Genomic DNA, 17,361 nt, shown 5'->3' with positions numbered 1-17,361 from the left:
TTTCTTCTCTTTCTCTTTTTCTTTTTCCTTCTTGCCCCTTCTGTTTTTCTTTATGTTTATCTTAATTATCCTGTTTCCCTAGATTTCTAGCTCTCTAAGAGAGCAGAGAAACAGCAGTTTGATGTCTTTCTTTTCCTCTGGAAGAAATTTTTATGATGACTGATTATTGAAGTTTAACAAAATTCAGGTACTCATTTAAAGAATTACTTTCTACTTATTTTTCTCTTACCTTCAGCCAATCAGTCATGAACTGCTGCTCCCTAATTGCTTAAGATGTGCATTGATATATATTTTAAAATTAAATGGGGACCTAAGTCTCTTATTGAGTTAATTTACAATTTAAGGAACTGTTCAACTCAAATAAGTGTATTAGAACCAGATAATAAAGAATTAGAGGTTTCTTTTTTATTTCTTGATCAATTATGATCAAGAAATATAATGTAACTTGTGTCACATGTATAACTTTCTCATTTTATTTTGTCAACAAAAAAACTAGTTTGTAGAAAGAAAACTAGCAAAAGCTTTCAAATGACAGTAGAATGTGATTATTTACTGTAGAGTTTGCATTACTTACTGTTAGCTTGCATTGTTATTGATTGACAACAATTTTAGACTAGCCTGTGAATCTAATTCATCCTGTTATAAACGTAGAATGGTTAATTCATGTTCTTATGATAAATTAGAAATTTATAAAATTGTATAAAGTGATATCAGGTAAAAGTTTATGTTTTAAGAAATTCTGCAGCAGATGGTGAAACTGACAGCCCTGAGACAGCCGCGCCTCCATTCAGAAAAGAACAGAGGAGTTTTCCGGGAAAGCCCGCAGCTGTCCCAAGCACGGGACCCCGGAGATAAGCTGGCACCAGCAACTCACACCTTGGGTGCCACCTTCACGGACCATCAAGCCACATCCTCGATATCTCGACCACTCATCAACTATAAGGACCTACTGAAATTGGACATTAACATTTGAACTAAGAAAAGAACTCTTTTCTGCTTGGTCGGGGAGACTCCCGAATTTGTTTAGTTAGTGGGGAAACAATGGGGAATCTGGGGAAATATTGCCAAGGGTGGACTAAAGTGTATAAGAACCAAACCCGAACAGGGCTAATTTGTGAACCGTTGGGGGAGATAGCAGGCTGCTAGACCCTGTATCTCACGGTTCACCCTTGACCTTTCCCGGAAAAACTCTGTCAAGTTTCTCCGCTGTTGATGGGTTATCGAAATTCTGTGATTTGATTTGTTATTAATAAACCAAATTATTATTTAAAATTGGAATATCTGATTGGCATTTATAACAATCCCGTTAATGCTACCTTTAAAACCGTGAATCTAGAACATGCATGACATGATAGGCTGTAGGTCATTGTAGGATAGACAGGGATATGGGGTTCTTCTAAACATGCAATGGGAAAATTTCACTTTGGTTGCATTTAAAAGGTTGCCTACATTTCAGTTCTTGCAGAGATCAGAACCCAGTGGTCTTGTTTAAATTCTTGTCGGAGTAATTACCATCTCACTAATAAAGAAAGGTGACATAAATTTCACCAAAGAACATTTTTAACAAAGGGAATCATGATACCTGTTGTTGAGTCTTACCCTTTCAAAAATGATACAGAAGTTAATTATGTTTGTTAATATATAATTGATATACATAGCATGATACAAAACATCTCTTTCCCTTTGGCTTAGACTGGGAAGAAACTTTACTTTGCTTTTAAGAACCATGTGCTTTCCAGGCTCTATCTTACCTGTTCTGACACAAAAATCTGAGCTACTGAGTTGTGTGGAAAAAACCTCCCTCAGTAGATCTTCATTCAGTTTGTGAAACCCATTTTACCCCCATCCTCAGCAGTTAAGAACGAGTTTATATAATCCACCAGAATGGTGGAATGGAGTTTTACAAAATTTAGATAGTCATTTAAATAATTAATTTCTATTTTATGTTTCCTTGCGTGTTGTTAATCAATTGCTCTCCATTCTGTAATGGAGACCAGACAAACTAACTTTTGGAAGCTACATTAAAAATTTCAGTTACACTAAAACAAATGCAAAATGAAAAAAAGATGCAGTTGAATAGTCAGATTCTGATATGGAAATGAGTTCTTAGCTTTAACTAAAAGCATTAACTTCAGCAGCCATAAATGATTAAAAATTCCTTGGTAGATAATATGACATGGAAACACAAATGAGCTGTATTAGGATAACATTAAGTATATAGGTGCATATGTGTGTATATATATATATATATATATATATATATATATATATGTATGTATGTTCCTTTGGACTAAAGTTCTTAGTTATTTGCCCATGAACTGCAGCTTCTTTTTCATTAAATCTTTTCCTTTCAGATTAAAAACAAAGAAAATCCTGTATAATTTCTTTAATACTATAAAGGTAATGAAGCATTACTAAGAATATTAATGAAAGCTTTTGAGAAAAGAAATAAATGTAGATTACTTCCATATATTTGGGGGAAAATAAGTCAATTCCAATAATAGCTTGAATTGAGGATTTGAAAAACAATTTTTTTCAACACTTTATAATCCCTTTAAAATTGCTTTTAATCTTTACTCTGTTTACTAGTGACTCAGAAACTGCATTCTGAATTAAAAAGATGTGATCTAAAATCCACCTGTAAAAGTGTCATCTTTATTAGCATTCTGATCTTTTATTGCTTTAAAGAAATGCTCACGATGAAAATTCACTTTATTTACGCTTTGTGGCAAGGGAAGAGGTATAACTTCATGTACTTGTACATGTGCAGTAATTTTGAGAGAGTGATAGGACAAAAATCCTGATTCTTAAAACTGAACACAGAAATTATAACTAACTGAGACCCTTTTCCCTTCCCCATCTATTCTAAACACACTTAAATCAACCCTGTGCTGTTCAGCCTTCTGAGAAAGTTACCTGGGAGAAAGGACAGACTTCCACCTAGCTGCAATCTCCTTTCAGACAGTTGCCAAGAGAGATAAGATCTCCCCTGAGCCTCCTTTTCCAGAATAAATAACTTCAGCTCCCTCAGCTGCTACCCACCAGATTTGTGCTCTAGACTCTTCACCTGCTCCTTTGTCCTTTTCTGGACATGCTCCAGTACCTTAATTCTTTTTTGGATTTCTACTCGAGAATCCTCATTGTTTCCTGGTTTCCATTAAAAATGACAAGAGAAATAATGGCATACCTTTGCATATTCTGTTACACTATTTAACATCTGCATTTATCTAAGCCATCAAAAGAGAGATTTTTCTAGTGGCAAAATATGTAATTATCTCTGCAAGAGATAAATACTAAAATAAGCAACAACTTCGCAAAATACTTTCTGAGCTATTCAAGGTTTATGATATTAAAAATCAATACACAGCAGTTTCATTCTTGCAATTAAATTCACTAGAAATAATAATGTCATAGCATTTTTTAAGCTGAATTCTGTAAAGCATATTATAAAATCCTGATTTTGGATGTGGTTTTTGTGATCATAAATTTTGAAATGCAATGAATTCACAGTTTTGATTTCAGCCTGCAAAAATTTAAAATGGTGTTTATCTTACTGTTGTCTTCTATTATATCAGGAATCCTGCAGGAATTAAGCGATTCTGAAGTGAGAAGGCTCACTCATACATTTATGTTACAAATCAAGTGCAATTTTGAAATGTATCACTAGACTCTCATGGAAAACTTCAGATTCTCTCCATCAGCAAAAGAAGGCTGAAGAAGCTGTAGAATTGTTCCTTATGTTTTAGACATGTAGGCATAAGCAAAAATCAGAAATACACAGTTTTAGAGTAAGAATTAAGCAAAATAATAAAATGTTGATTTATAGCTATTCAAATTAATAAAAGTATTTGCAAGTTTAATTAATGTGCAAGAGGTCAAAAGTTGTGTCTTCTGTGTATAATGCATCTCATTTTATCAAAGCATTATTTTTATCACTGTGTGTATGAATGTGCATACTATATTTTATATCTGAACTGTGTGTAGTGTAGTACAGCTGGTATTAAATATACTGATGCAGGTTTTACTTCAAAACTTTAAACTTCACAAATGAAATTATTTTAAAAATGGAATATTCTGAGGCATTTGGAATTACTTAGCCAAATGTTAACTGTATTGCATCTAAGAATTTTCATGATTCCATTGGAGAAAACATAATTTTTAAATCTGAAAGTTCAAATTGATTCACAAGAACACTCAATATTTCTCCTCTTTATTAGAAAAACAAATCAAAGCTTGTCAAGTCCATGGACACCAGAATAACTAGAATGGCTTTTGAGTATGAAGGAACAGAGAAAGTGAGAGGGAGAAAGGAAGGTAATGAACCTGAAGCAAATATATGTCATATTGTAAACTAGTATCTATGTATGGTCTCAAAACCTATAGGATAAAATATATTTGCTGTTGATATTATATCCTCTTGAGGCTGTAACACAGTATATAACTGCCAGAGAATAACTTATGAAACCTAAGGTGTTTGGCTTGCATTTTAAACAAATTTAAAATGAAATGTCTGAAATATATCAAAGAACAATGGGGTAGTAACACCTCCCTTTTAAGTGGCTAGGATTCCATATCACACCATGCATTTGCACAGCCAGACAGTGTCTTTGTTTATTTCGACCCTAGGGTCATTCTGTAACTAAATTTTTTTTGGCAGTGAAAACAAACTCATAGGAAACTCCATGTAGCATAGCTGCATTTCACCTAGTTGTCATGTTTCTGCTTCAGAGAATATATTTTTATCCTGTGGTGTAAGATTCCTTGATAGCTTTTGAACAGCTGTCAAGTAAAATTTTACTTCTAGATGTTTCCTTTGCCTTCCAAATCAACTGTTGATTCCCACCTAGTGGGAGCAGAATATAAAATATCTCATACTCCCAGTTATGTAAAATCAACAAAGTCATTCACCCAGCTGGTCTACTGGTACCCATGGTCAGCAATTGGAGCTCAGACTTGGACTTATATTATTGGCAGCAGATGTCAAATCCTAGAGGAGAATCAAATTAGGTAATGAAAGAACAAACCATGCTGTGGTAGTAAACATACGTATCAGTAAAGAAAAATTCAGCAATAAGCAGTAAGATTCTGCCTAACCTGAGCAGAAACTTCTGAAGCTTAAATGCACACAAGAAAAAAAATAATAACAATGATAATAACAATAACAACAACAACAATAATAATAGCCAAATGAAATGAAACTGTCAACGGGAGTGAATAAGAAATGACAACAGAAAACAGTAAATCATATCAGCTAGCTGGCCAGACTTAAGAGTTGATTGTATTGACGACCCAATAGTCAAATAAAGAAGTATCTTAAAGTAGAAATTAATTCTAACTATGACTTTAAAGTCTCACTTATTTCTCAGTGAAGAAATTAAGTATTCACAAGGAAGGTTTAAATGCATGCCTGAACAAGAAGAATAAGCACAATTCTTGTAAGGTTAACAGATGAGAGGGTCTGGGAAGATGAGGAAAATTGAATTGAATGATTCTTACTGTCCTGTTCACTCTAGGTTGTTATTCATAGAGAAAAGCATACTAATGCAAAATAATTATTATCCCCTCTTTGTCAAAAACCACAGTATTAGTTATATATCAGAAGCAATCAAAGAAAAGCAAAAAAAAATAAACTATACATTTTACTGAAATTCATAGTTCCATTATTTTCTTCACAAGAGCATGACTTGTATGCCTGAATTTTTATTAAGAATAAGAAAGAGTCAAATATATAAGAATATATGTAATATCCATTAAAAAGCTGTTACTCTTTATCTAAAAGCTGTAAACACTGTGAATAGTTTGTAACAGCAGTTTTGTACAACAAGATCAGAATAGAAAACAGTCATGCCTGAACTCTTATAGGCAAGTAAATATGCATACATATATAAGAACATATGAGTATACATATATTCTCACTGAAAAAGAAACCCTGGGTATCGTTCTGGTAATTTTAAACAGACTGTAATAATATAAAGTCACTATATAAACACAGTTTAATTGCCAGTCTCATTATGTAGTATGCAACTTTCTGGATATATGGAAAGAGAGAGAATATAGAGGAAAATAATTAGGCTTTAATAATAGCTTTTTTAACTTAATAAATATTCCCTGATATCAGATCCAAGTTACTTCTTTAACCAGTGCAATTGGTTAAGGCCCATGTCCATAAAGAAAATTGTCTGTTTGGGCACATACTTACCTCAAACCTCCATGTAACATGGCTGTGTTTCATGAAATTGTCATATTTCTTCTTCAAAAATTGTGACTATTTTGATAGCTTCTGAACAACTGTCATATAGAGTTTTGTTACACATTAGCTTTTTTTGCTAAATCGTTGTCCTAGGGTGACTTTATGATGCTTGTATCCCCAATCATCTGTTCTGTTTATGTTGGATATTGTGTTCTGTACCTTTAAGACTGGTTCTGAGTGCACAGAGAGGAGAAAGAGATTTTTTTTCTCTTCTAGAATTTTTCTCCTCTATTTATTCTCCTCTAGAAGCAATATCTTCTGTCAGTCCTTTACTCTGCCACAGCTAGGCCCAGTTGATTCTGAAAAGTCACAATTTTCTAGCCATATATGAGGGAGGAAACAAAAGAGAGTATCCTGATCCCAGAGTTTTGAGGGTTTTCCCTGTATTTTCTGTGAGAAAAGTCTTCCAAAGTTAATTTATTTTAAATCACCCCCTTATGAAATGAGTACTTCTGTTAGATGTCTGCCAACTGATGATAAAAGCAGCAAAGCTTTCAGCTTCCTCTCTTTCTTTCCCATTAACACTGGTCAAAAATAAGTTATGACTTAATAGCGGAGATATGTCGTGAATAATTGAAGTAAATTACATAAATAATATTTTTGTTGATGAACATACAGACTGGATTCAATCATCTAGGAACAGAATATTGTGCAACAAACACATCACATGCATTAAATTAAATAATATACTGGAACAAGATAGTTTTCTTGATATCTCACACTGTAAGAATTTAAGCCTGGATTACAGATCCTTTGCCTCTGTAACTGGTTCTTTAACAACTCTGATACTTGCCAAGAACCTACTCCTCTTGGCAACCTACATCTTTCCTGAGCTGAAGGAAAAGAGCAACACAATTTTGTCCAGTAACTGATACTGTAAGTTGCTCTTTGCTGACCTATTGCTGTGGGTTTAATTTATCATAACAGATAAAGACTGTGAGTTAGCCATAAGTAAATGTGCTTTCTTATGCCTCAAGAAGCCAAGACTTCCCACTGTGCATTTAATTAATATTTTAATAGATCCTTTTATGTAGTGGAAATTCATCAAAGTAGGACCTAAACTTGTTTTGAATAGAAGCATGTATATGCAACCATAGCAGTAGAGTGTCTCCCTTCAACTCGTGTAGTATTTTCTAGCAATTTAGTATAATGATATAATTAGATATAAAACATGTCCATAAAAAGTAATTCAAAATGGAGACATGAAAACAGAATAGACAAGAAATATTCCAACCACATACAATAAAAACCCTTTGCTTTTTCCAGTCATTAATAACTTTCTCTCACTAATCACCAATATTAAGTCAAACAAGGACAACCATACCTCCAGTATAAATCGTTTAGTTCAAACACTCCCTTTGATTTAGACTTCACAATCTAGCTCAGGAGGTTTTGTTTGATTAATTGTGCTTACATCTTTAGTTCGTTTGAAATGCATATATTTTGTAGCTTATGATGTAAATTCTAAATTAAACAACCCATTCCCATACTTGCCCACCCTCAAGGGTTCAAACACAGTTTAAGCTGCTAGAATTAATGCAGAAAAGTAATGCTGTCAAAGGAGAAATATGGCCATACAGGACAAATTTGGCTGTGCTCATTCTGTCATTCTTTTCTCTCTTTTTCATAACCATAAAACAGAATAAGACATTACAGTGCAAAAGATTGTTTATGGAACATAGGTTTTTAAACATAAACTGCCTAGTGTCAGGAAAGTCAGAAATTAAATTTCTTTTCTGATTTGCTTCATGTTCTGTCTTTTCCTTCATCTTTTCCTTTCAAATATGATTTTACCCTTTGGTGAAGCTGATGGTATAATAGAATTGATCTACTCTTTCTTGTATGTTACAATTCACCACATTTCCTATAGTTTTTATTAAGTGGTATAAGTCCTGTTTATCCTATAGATTCATATCCAGCAAACATGTAAACAATCATTTGCATTTGTATTATTAGTATTATTAATATTATTAGTATTGGTTTCTGCAGAGAATATTATACATAATTATTTAATGAAAGAGAGTAAAAGATGATGTAATGTTCAAAAAGTATGCATAAAAATCAGCATATATTTACAGTGTGGTTTACAAGCATTAGAAGCAAAACAAGAGAGAGTTTGGGAAGTAATATTTTCCTTTAAAAATCTTGTACACTTTGACACAAAATATGAGGAAAACTACAGTAATTATGAACATATGGAGGAATAGATACATGCTGTCCTAGGGAATTGATGTCATCACAAAATGTAGGAGAACACAGATTGATTATAGAACATATAATGAATTACAGAACACAAATGCCACATTGCAGTCTAAATATTTTAAATATTCATTTTTCCAGTAATTTGCTCATTTAGATCAGTTGGAAGATAATCTTTTGCTTTTCAAGACAATATAAAAGGTGGAAAATTAAATATAAATGGTAAAAAAAAAAGAAAATAAAAGATCAAAGGCAAAATAATGGTTAATTATTCCTTTTAGTTGTTTTGCAATGCTGCAAATTGTAATTAGAATTTACCAAATCTCCCTGGTGTTTCAAGTGACCAGGTTATTCCCCTGAAATGCCTCTGTTGTATTTACTACAAAGATTTGCTAGTGCAAAGTACAAAATATTCTTTAGTTAAAGACAATTTATTGGTACTGTGACTGTAAATGTATTTGACTACAAGATATATGAGCAGGCATTTAGCTGATTGAATGATTCCTCCAGTCTTACTAAACTTTTGAGCTTTCTTTTCGCAGCTTATTCTCCATCAGGACCCTTTTCACAAGGCTGCTGCTTAATCAGCCTGGTTCCAGTCTGTGATGTAAGAATGAATATTTGTCTTTGTTGAAGTACCCTGGGACCTTCTGGCTCAATTTCTCCAGGCTTTTGAGGTATCTGTGGATGTCAGCCCTCTTTAAGTGTTCCAGATATCTGTGCAAACTTGGTCTTACTTTCAGATGGGGGGGAAGGTTCTTACCAGCCTGTTGTCCATAGCATTGCTGCAGATTATAAATTTTTGGTTTGTTTTGATTTTGTTGTTGCTTTCAGCACAGGGCATATAGTTGAAACAGAAACGCTTTAGAACAACAGTGAATTTTCTAGAGCATATTATTCAAGAATGTTATACACTGACACAATTTCTAAACCTATGTGCTCTTGCAAGGTATTAAAGATCCTTCTATATTTTTCTAATGATCCACAATTGCATTACTTTGAAAGCAAACCAGTGGGAGATCCCAAGTCAGAAGTACAATTTAACAGGAAAATTTAAATAAATACAATAATTCAGAAACACTGACAAGAGTCGGGATACAGCTTGACACCCTTTTGGTCAGGGTGTTGGTAGCAGTCTGATTAATGGTGGCTGCAGTCCTGTTGAAGTGAAATGTTGCCATGAATTTTCCTGGTTTGCTGAGCGTTCATATTAAAGGAGAAACGTGCAGTTTCTCACGCTGGTGAATTGTAAACACAGGACCATGTTTTGTAAATATTGGCAATGTTATGAATACTTTCTCCAAGACAAGGGGAGGTTGAATGACAGCCTCCTGGACCAATGTGACAGGAGAGGTGGCGATACCCTTCTCCAATCCATGGTCACCTTGCCACAGATATATAATGGAAAAATAAACTAAGGGCAAGTCTTCTGCCCTGCTGCTGTTGTTGCACCCAGATCTCTGTCCCCAGTCTGTGTTCCTGGTTGGGCCTCCACGGTGATAACTGGCGCCTATACGTGGTCAAGTTGCAAGCTAGTGAGGAAAGAAAAAAGAAGAAAGAAAAGAAAAAAAAAAATCTGCCTTCTACAGCTGCAAAAAGAAGAAACCCACGATGTTCTCAGAGGAACGATTGATGATGGAACTGCTCCACTCCTTTTTGTTGTCCTGTGACGCTGACTTGACCAGGAAACACGTGAGAGAACTATTTAGCTGGGGAAAGAAACTTGGAATTTTTTATACTGCTGAAAAGGCACTTTATATTGGCCCATGGAGAACCCTGGGAAAAAGCCTTTTCTCTGCCGTCCTTGACGGAAACTCTAAGGCAGGCACTCTTTTACGGGCATGGACAACAGTCTTCCCACTTCTAAAAGAGGCTGGAGAGGACTTTGAAGTTGATTCTGGGCTTTCGACAGGAAGCAGGACTGGCTCCCCTGTGAGCTCCGTCGCTTCTGACGAGGATTGCTCTGATGCAGGGTTAGAGCCGATGCAGGAGACCCCCACCCCCATGTCGGGGGTTGGGCGCGCCCAGCGGGGTTTTTGGAAGGGCGGGGAAGCTTTTTTCGGTCCGCTCCCCGCGCGGTTGGCCGGGCGGGGAGCTGGGGTGCCGAGGGGGCGGAGCGCTCGGCATCGGGTCCCACGCCGAGCGCGGGGGATCGCCCGCGCCGCCCCGGGCCGCCGTGCCGCGGCGACCCCCCCGCTGCCCGCCACCGCTGCGGGGTCCGCCCTGCAGCTGCCGCGCGGAGCCGCGCCGCCTCGGGCCCCCTGCGGGGAGCCGGGGGGGCCGCCGTGCGCCGCCTCCCCGGCCCGCCCCGCCCCGCCGCGACCTGCTCCGCGCAGGATTCGGCAGGCGAGCCCGGCGGGGACGGCCCCTCCTTGCCCCGTCCCCCCGCCGCGCCAAATGCTGTGCGCGGGGTCGCCGCCGCCGGCGGTCCGTGCGGTGCCCGCAGCGGAGCCGCCGCTGCCGCCCGCCGCGCCGCGCCCCGCCCCACGCGTCCGGTGCCGGTCCGGCGCCGCGGGGGGAGGGCTGGGCGCAACGCTGCCCGCTGCTGCGGGGCCACCCGCGATGGACAGCCCCCCCGCGCCGCCGCGCGGCCCCGCCGCATGTCCCCTCCGTTCAGAGGGGACGGGGCCGAGCGCTGGAGCCGCAGTGCTGCTGCCGGCTCTGGCCCCGGCCACCGACCCATCGGCTGATGGAACAGGAGCTGAAAGCTGTGGCCGATCGGCCACGCCTCCCTGCCCAGCGCGACAATCGCCCCCCCGCTCAGAGAGGAGTCTGAGCGAGTCACTGTCCCCCGCCCACCCCCCCTACGGGGCCGGGTCGGCTGTGGGAGATGATAACGGGGAAAAAGCGTTGTCTGATGTGCACGCTTTCCCTGTCGTGAAATCGGATGAGGCTTTTAGCCCGGCATCCCAGGTGAACCAGGCTGCTGACCTAAGAGAGCTGCTGCCTGAAGATGCAGCTTTGCCCAAGCCAGTTCAGGGAGCTGTGGACGTGGGTCCACAGCATCATAGCCATGATGACCCATCATGGGCAGTCCCGTTTCCCTTATCAAGGGACGTGGCAGAAGATAATATAAGCTTCACTGAGGCAATTCAATGGATCAGTGCAGAATTTGAGAATCTGATCTTTCCTTATGTAATAAGAGGTCTTGCAACAATGATGCTTGAACCTCAACAGGTTTTTACCTTTGAAAGAAATTGGAAATTCCTAGCTGGACAAATGGCTGTCGAAAATAGCCACCTGCCTCGAGATGATCCCTTGTTTGGGGTCGGAGTTGACCTACTTATGGGGAGGAGTCAATATGCTTGCCCTGATGTGCAAGCTGGCCTTTCTTTCATGGTTTTAGATTCGTGCAGATACATAGGGATATCTGCATTGATAAAAACCAAGTTATCCTTCTCCCCAAAGCAAGACTTCTCAGATATAGCACAGAAGCCAGGTGAACCTTTTCATCGACTTATAGTGCGTCTGATGAATTTTATAGAGGTGAGAGTTGAGGATAGCACCTTAAGAATGATACTATTGGAGCAATTGGCAAGAAACCATGCTAATTTGGCTTGCCAGAGGCTCCTGGAAACCATTCCAGAGACTTCTAATATCCTGGAGATGGTCCAGACCTGTGCAGTTCTAAACACCTGTGATTCTATGGTGATGACCCCAACGGCTGCTTCACAGCCGGCAGAAAAGAGGCAGAATGCTGGACATGAGACACAGGCAGATATTCAGCCTAGTGGAGAACAGGAAAAGGAGGCACAGAAAGTGACTCCCTTGTTTTTCTGCGCACAAGGTGTGGGTCCAGACCATACTGCAGAAACTTGCAAAGCAGTGGGTCATGCTGAGCCCACGCCAAGCCCGAAAACTCGGAGGCGAAGAAAAAGACGAAGACGTCAGGGGGACGAAACAGTTTCCCAAGCTCTAGAACAAGAGCAAAATTCTCTGGCTGGTGTACAGCCATCATCTCAAGTGTAGGAAGTGTTGATGTTGCCACATAGCTATGGTCAGTTTTCCTTGGACCTTGCAGTGGGTTTCTACGTCCACATCCTATGTTGCATGCATTCTTTGAGAAAAAGTCAATTGCTCAATTTGTGTTTTCTAAGTTCTCTATCCTCAGGTTCTGGGATCTTTGCCATGGAGGTGGCCGCTGAAAGTCTGCTGAGCTGCCTCAGGTGCATTGGACTGATCCTGTTTGATCCTGAAACCTTGTGCATCCTGTGCCACCCTAGTGCCACCCATCACAGAAGCCTCTTCGAGATCTGATTAACATGGACATGGACTGGCATCCTCTCTTTTCCTATATGGCCTCCATAGAGACTTTGGATCCTGTGGAGCTGCTGGACAAGGACTGACTGAAGCAGTGTGATGCTGAGAGCCAGCGGACTGTTAATCATGGACTCAGAGGAATTGTTTGCTATGGCTCAGTTTTATGTATGGTAGCCATTGTGACCTCTGTGGGGAAAGGGCACGTTGTTTGGGGGTTGTGGTTTTGGGACAGAATTTTGAGGTTCAGAATTTTCAATTGAGTAGAAAAATTTTTCTTGGAATGCTCCTGCCTTTTGCACCGTATATTCCCTTGTATCTTATAAAAATTTAAAAATATGAGGGTGTTGGTTGAATTATGTTAGACTATGCTCGAGGTATTTTGAGCAGGTTATTGCAAGGGGTTCAGGGTGAAACCCTGGGTAGCAAAGGCAGAATCAGACCAACATGTAGCCCTCACACCGTCACCTAAATGAAGGTCGGTGAACTTTATACAGGTTTTTTTTTTCTTTCTTTTTTCCTGTCATAGAATTGTTCATTTTTCTTTTTCTGTTTTCTTTTTAATATACTTAAAAGGGTGAGATGTTGCCATGAATTTTCCTGGTTTGCTGAGCGTTCATATTAAAGGAGAAACGTGCAGTTTCTCACGCTGGTGAATTGTAAACACAGGACCATGTTTTGTAAATATTGGCAATGTTATGAATACTTTCTCCAAGACAAGGGGAGGTTGAATGACAGCCTCCTGGACCAATGTGACAGGAGAGGTGGCGATACCCTTCTCCAATCCATGGTCACCTTGCCACAGATATATAATGGAAAAATAAACTAAGGGCAAGTCTTCTGCCCTGCTGCTGTTGTTGCACCCAGATCTCTGTCCCCAGTCTGTGTTCCTGGTTGGGCCTCCACGGTGATAGTGAAAGATGTGGTTCTGTTGAAGTGGTGATCCTGTGGAAGGGTCTGGTCTTCCTCTGAAGGTCCAGTAGTGGTTGTGTAGCTCTTTTCTTCTGGGAATCCAGTAGATAGGGGCTGTTCTGGTGTTCCAAATGTCAGATTATATCCAGGTAAGAATATTTGGTTCCTCCCCGCAGGAGGAGCATCTGACAATGGGATGATGTAATTTTATCAGTCATGCAGTAAGACTCAATGGCCCATTAATAGAAGATAACCCCCAAGGGAGGATGAGTCGTGGAAGAGATAAAGAACACTGCCCACCTGGTTTTAACAGATGGTGGTAGGACACATACTTATAGTTACATCTTACATTATAACCTAAGACAACAATATTCTATTCGTTGCCTACTGTTGTAAGACCAGAAAATTAAGAATGCAGAATGACAGGATAACATAAAAAAGGTTGGGTTTCAGTTTGTTCTTTAAGAGAAAGAGGGGGAAAATTGCCAAAACTATTAAAAAGGTAAAAGAATTGGACAGAATGTGAAAGCATTTGTCATGGTTTGAAGGGAAGTGAGTTTTTTTGGAAGTAGTGGTCAAACCAATCAGTCCTTAGGTCTGAGTATTGGCACCTTTGTTGGCCACTAAGAGGTTGGACACGCCTCTGAGGACACGAGGGGTTAAAAGCCGGATCTCCCAGCAGGACTCTCTCTTTCCTGCTCTGCTTTCGGAGAGGGAGCGTCTTCTCCTCTCCCCTGCCCAGGCCTGGCTAGGCCGGGTGGGGGAGGGGAGCAAGGTGGGCCTGGCTGAGCAAGGTGGGCCTCGGGGTGGGGAACAGAGGGAGCTGGAGTGGAGCTGGTCCAGCTTCCATCTAGAATGGAGGGGTGGAGGGAGAACTTTGGAGGTGCCTTCCGTCCCCCTCCCTGTCCCATCCCGTTCCCCCCCCTTCCCCCCCCCCCCCCCCCCCGGTCCCGTCTCTCTCCTCCCCCCACAGAGAGAAGGTGCCGAGTTGGAGCTGCTTGTGAGAGCTGCAGTGCCTGCGATCGCCTGTGCCTGACCTTGGTGGTGGGAGATAAAAGCTTTTAACTCTTTCTAAGGCAGAAGAGAGTTACCCCTGGACGCTGTATTCTCATAGTTGGTGGTTTTAGAAGAGAGAGGACAGCCTGGGACCGAGAGGGTAATGTGAGATGAAAAGAAGCCCCTTCGATTGCCGGAATGAAGAGGAGTGGCTTATGAGGCTGGACTTTTCTTGCATAATGATAGCCATAGATGGACCCTGGACCCTCCTGACTATAAATAAGACTGTGTTTGGGTGGATGTTTTTGGCTCAAACCCAGAGACGTTCTGGCCTGCTTCTTGGAGCCCCCAGCCCCAGGGGTAAATGGGGGAGACCTGAGTCCCAAAAATGAGAAGATGGCTGGTTTTTGGTACTTGGCCAAAACATCCTTAAAAAGAGCCCTGTTGCAGTTCAGGTCCATGGACGGCAGTGAGAGTGCTGGACATGGAAAGGAGGGTGTCACCCTGGCAGACTCTTCGAGGCAGTGCCATGGGTGACGTGGGAACACGGGATGGTGGACCTGTGTTTCCTGTGGGGGGGGGGTCTGTGGTGCGAGAGAGACTCCTCTCGTCCTGGATGGAATGTGGATTGTCTGAATTTTAAAGGATGATGATTTGGATTAGGAACCCAGGGTTGTTGAGGGATTAAGCAAGTAGATGAGGGTAATGTGCTGGAGTCAACTGAGTGAGCATGTATGGAATGGAAATTGGGGGGAGGAGAAGCAGTGTTTTGGGAGGTTTTCTCTTCTGCTTTTGGGTGGTTGGGTTTTTCTTTCCTTTTCTATTGTCCATTGTTATGTAGTATAATAAATTGTCTGTCTGTTTCAAGTATTAGGCCTGCTCTGCTCTGTTCTTGACCACATCTCACAGTAGTTCATTAGGTAAAATATACCCTCATGGGTGCATTGGCATTTTGCCTAATGTCAACCTATGACAGCATTGTAACTGGTTTATTTATTAATAATTAGATATTTTATTTACAATTTTTTTGGCTGAACAATACTACATTTTTTTATTTGAGGGGACCTATATTTTGCCTAACAGCGTGGTAATTTCACAGGAAATACAGGTTTGGGTGGTTTTTGTGTGTGTCTGTAATTCTGCAATTTCATTTTCTCTGGGTTTCCAGTTTCTTTCACGTCTCTAAAGTACAGAACAGTTTGCAGCTTATAAACGCAAGTAATCAGAAGGAAAATATTAATTAATTTGTAAGTCTGTACTACTTCTGTTTTCTTTTGGGATAGTAATGAAAACTGTCACAATTCTGTTGGCATCTCAAAGGAAATATTAGCATTTGAACTAGTCTGTAGCAGTTCTGGACAATAGAATAATATATTTGAGCAAACGCTTCACTATTCAGTTGACAAATAGAAAACTGTACCAACAAGACTTAGAACATAATATTAAAGTTGTAGATCCTTTGTCAACCTATGTGTTAACTCAGCATGAGGGGCATTCTGAAGACATACCAGAAAAGCTGTCACTAGAAGCTAAAGAACTTTAGGCTTCACTGCTTGTTTCTCACCAAGGATATATGTAAAACATTGCTGTCAGCGCCTGCTTCAAATTAAATAAGAAATAAGATTCAGGCATGTCTCGCACTTTTCCACTTAAACCACTAAATATCTGCAAGCATGACTGCACCTTATAAGTATAGTCAGAAGCCACAGGAATTGAGGGAGATTTTTCAAGAGCTGTTATCATAAAAGCAGCTAAACAATGACTGACTGTCTGCCAATATCTTTATTTAAACTTATTTCATTAAGTGTAAGCTGACTATTAGACAAATGCGTTATTATAACCTTCATGTAGTTCTAACGAAGTGTTTTGGAGACCTGGTCAAATAGTATTTACAAATAATATTTGTCTCTTTTCCCTCAGATTTCCACCATTTTTAATTTTTTTTTTCTGTGTGGGAAGGCATAATGTACCTGATTCTGTAGAAAACCAATAATTAGGAGTATATTTTAATTGATTTTTTAAACCACTTAATCACAATATTGCTTGCATGTCTTTCTTCACATGGTTTCAAACATACCTAAGATATTTACAAACTAAATTGTCTCCAGAAATCATGTTATAAACAGATTTTAATCTGTTAAACTGAAATATGCTTACTTCATCTGATGCCCCCTTAAATGCATAAATCTTAGTAGGATGATAATTAAACTTGCAGATACTCCACTAGAATTTTAGTATAAAAATTATTTCCTCTGTTTTCTCATATTGCCTAGGTTACAGAAATTGCACTTAGCCTATAGCACAGGTAGTGCCAATACCATTTCTGTTTTCTGAATCTTAAAAAGAAAAACATATATTGCCGATTAAATTATATACAAGTTATATTTTCTTTTCAAGAGTTTAATATTTAATAATCCTCACTAAACCAAACTCACCTTTGAAGTTCATGCATGTTTTGCAGTGAGAAAGACTATGGGATCCAGTTTCAAAAGATCTGCCCAAAAGTTTCATATCAAAACACTGACAATATGGAATAATTCTTTTGCTACTGATAAAATATTCCATTTTGATGTACTTAGTTCATTCTTATGGAATTCTATCTGAGCACCACAATATGAAAAGAAAAAAACAAAAACAATATGTTTGCAATATTTTGCAGTAGTTATTCGATTATATACTTATGAAACTGTGAATTTACCTTTAAAAAGGTTTTGCTGCAACAATGCTACCAATCCTTCGGAAGTTCC

The 17,361-nt window shown here is 39.5% G+C and overlaps 1 long non-coding RNA gene across 1 annotated transcript; it reads left to right on the top strand.

Moving 5' to 3' along the window:
• The first annotated feature begins 14,321 nt into the window (after positions 1 to 14,321).
• On the top strand, positions 14,322 to 15,484 carry LOC134547697 (uncharacterized). Its single transcript, XR_010079557.1, has 2 exons — positions 14,322 to 14,412; positions 14,592 to 15,484. It is a non-coding gene; the product is annotated as an uncharacterized LOC134547697 (long non-coding RNA).
• The last annotated feature ends 1,877 nt before the right edge of the window (positions 15,485 to 17,361 follow it).

The sequence above is a fragment of the Prinia subflava genome, chromosome 2 (assembly GCF_021018805.1).
Source record: "Prinia subflava isolate CZ2003 ecotype Zambia chromosome 2, Cam_Psub_1.2, whole genome shotgun sequence".
NCBI lineage: Eukaryota > Metazoa > Chordata > Aves > Passeriformes > Cisticolidae > Prinia > Prinia subflava.
This window is presented reverse-complemented; position numbering and strand designations above follow the sequence as displayed.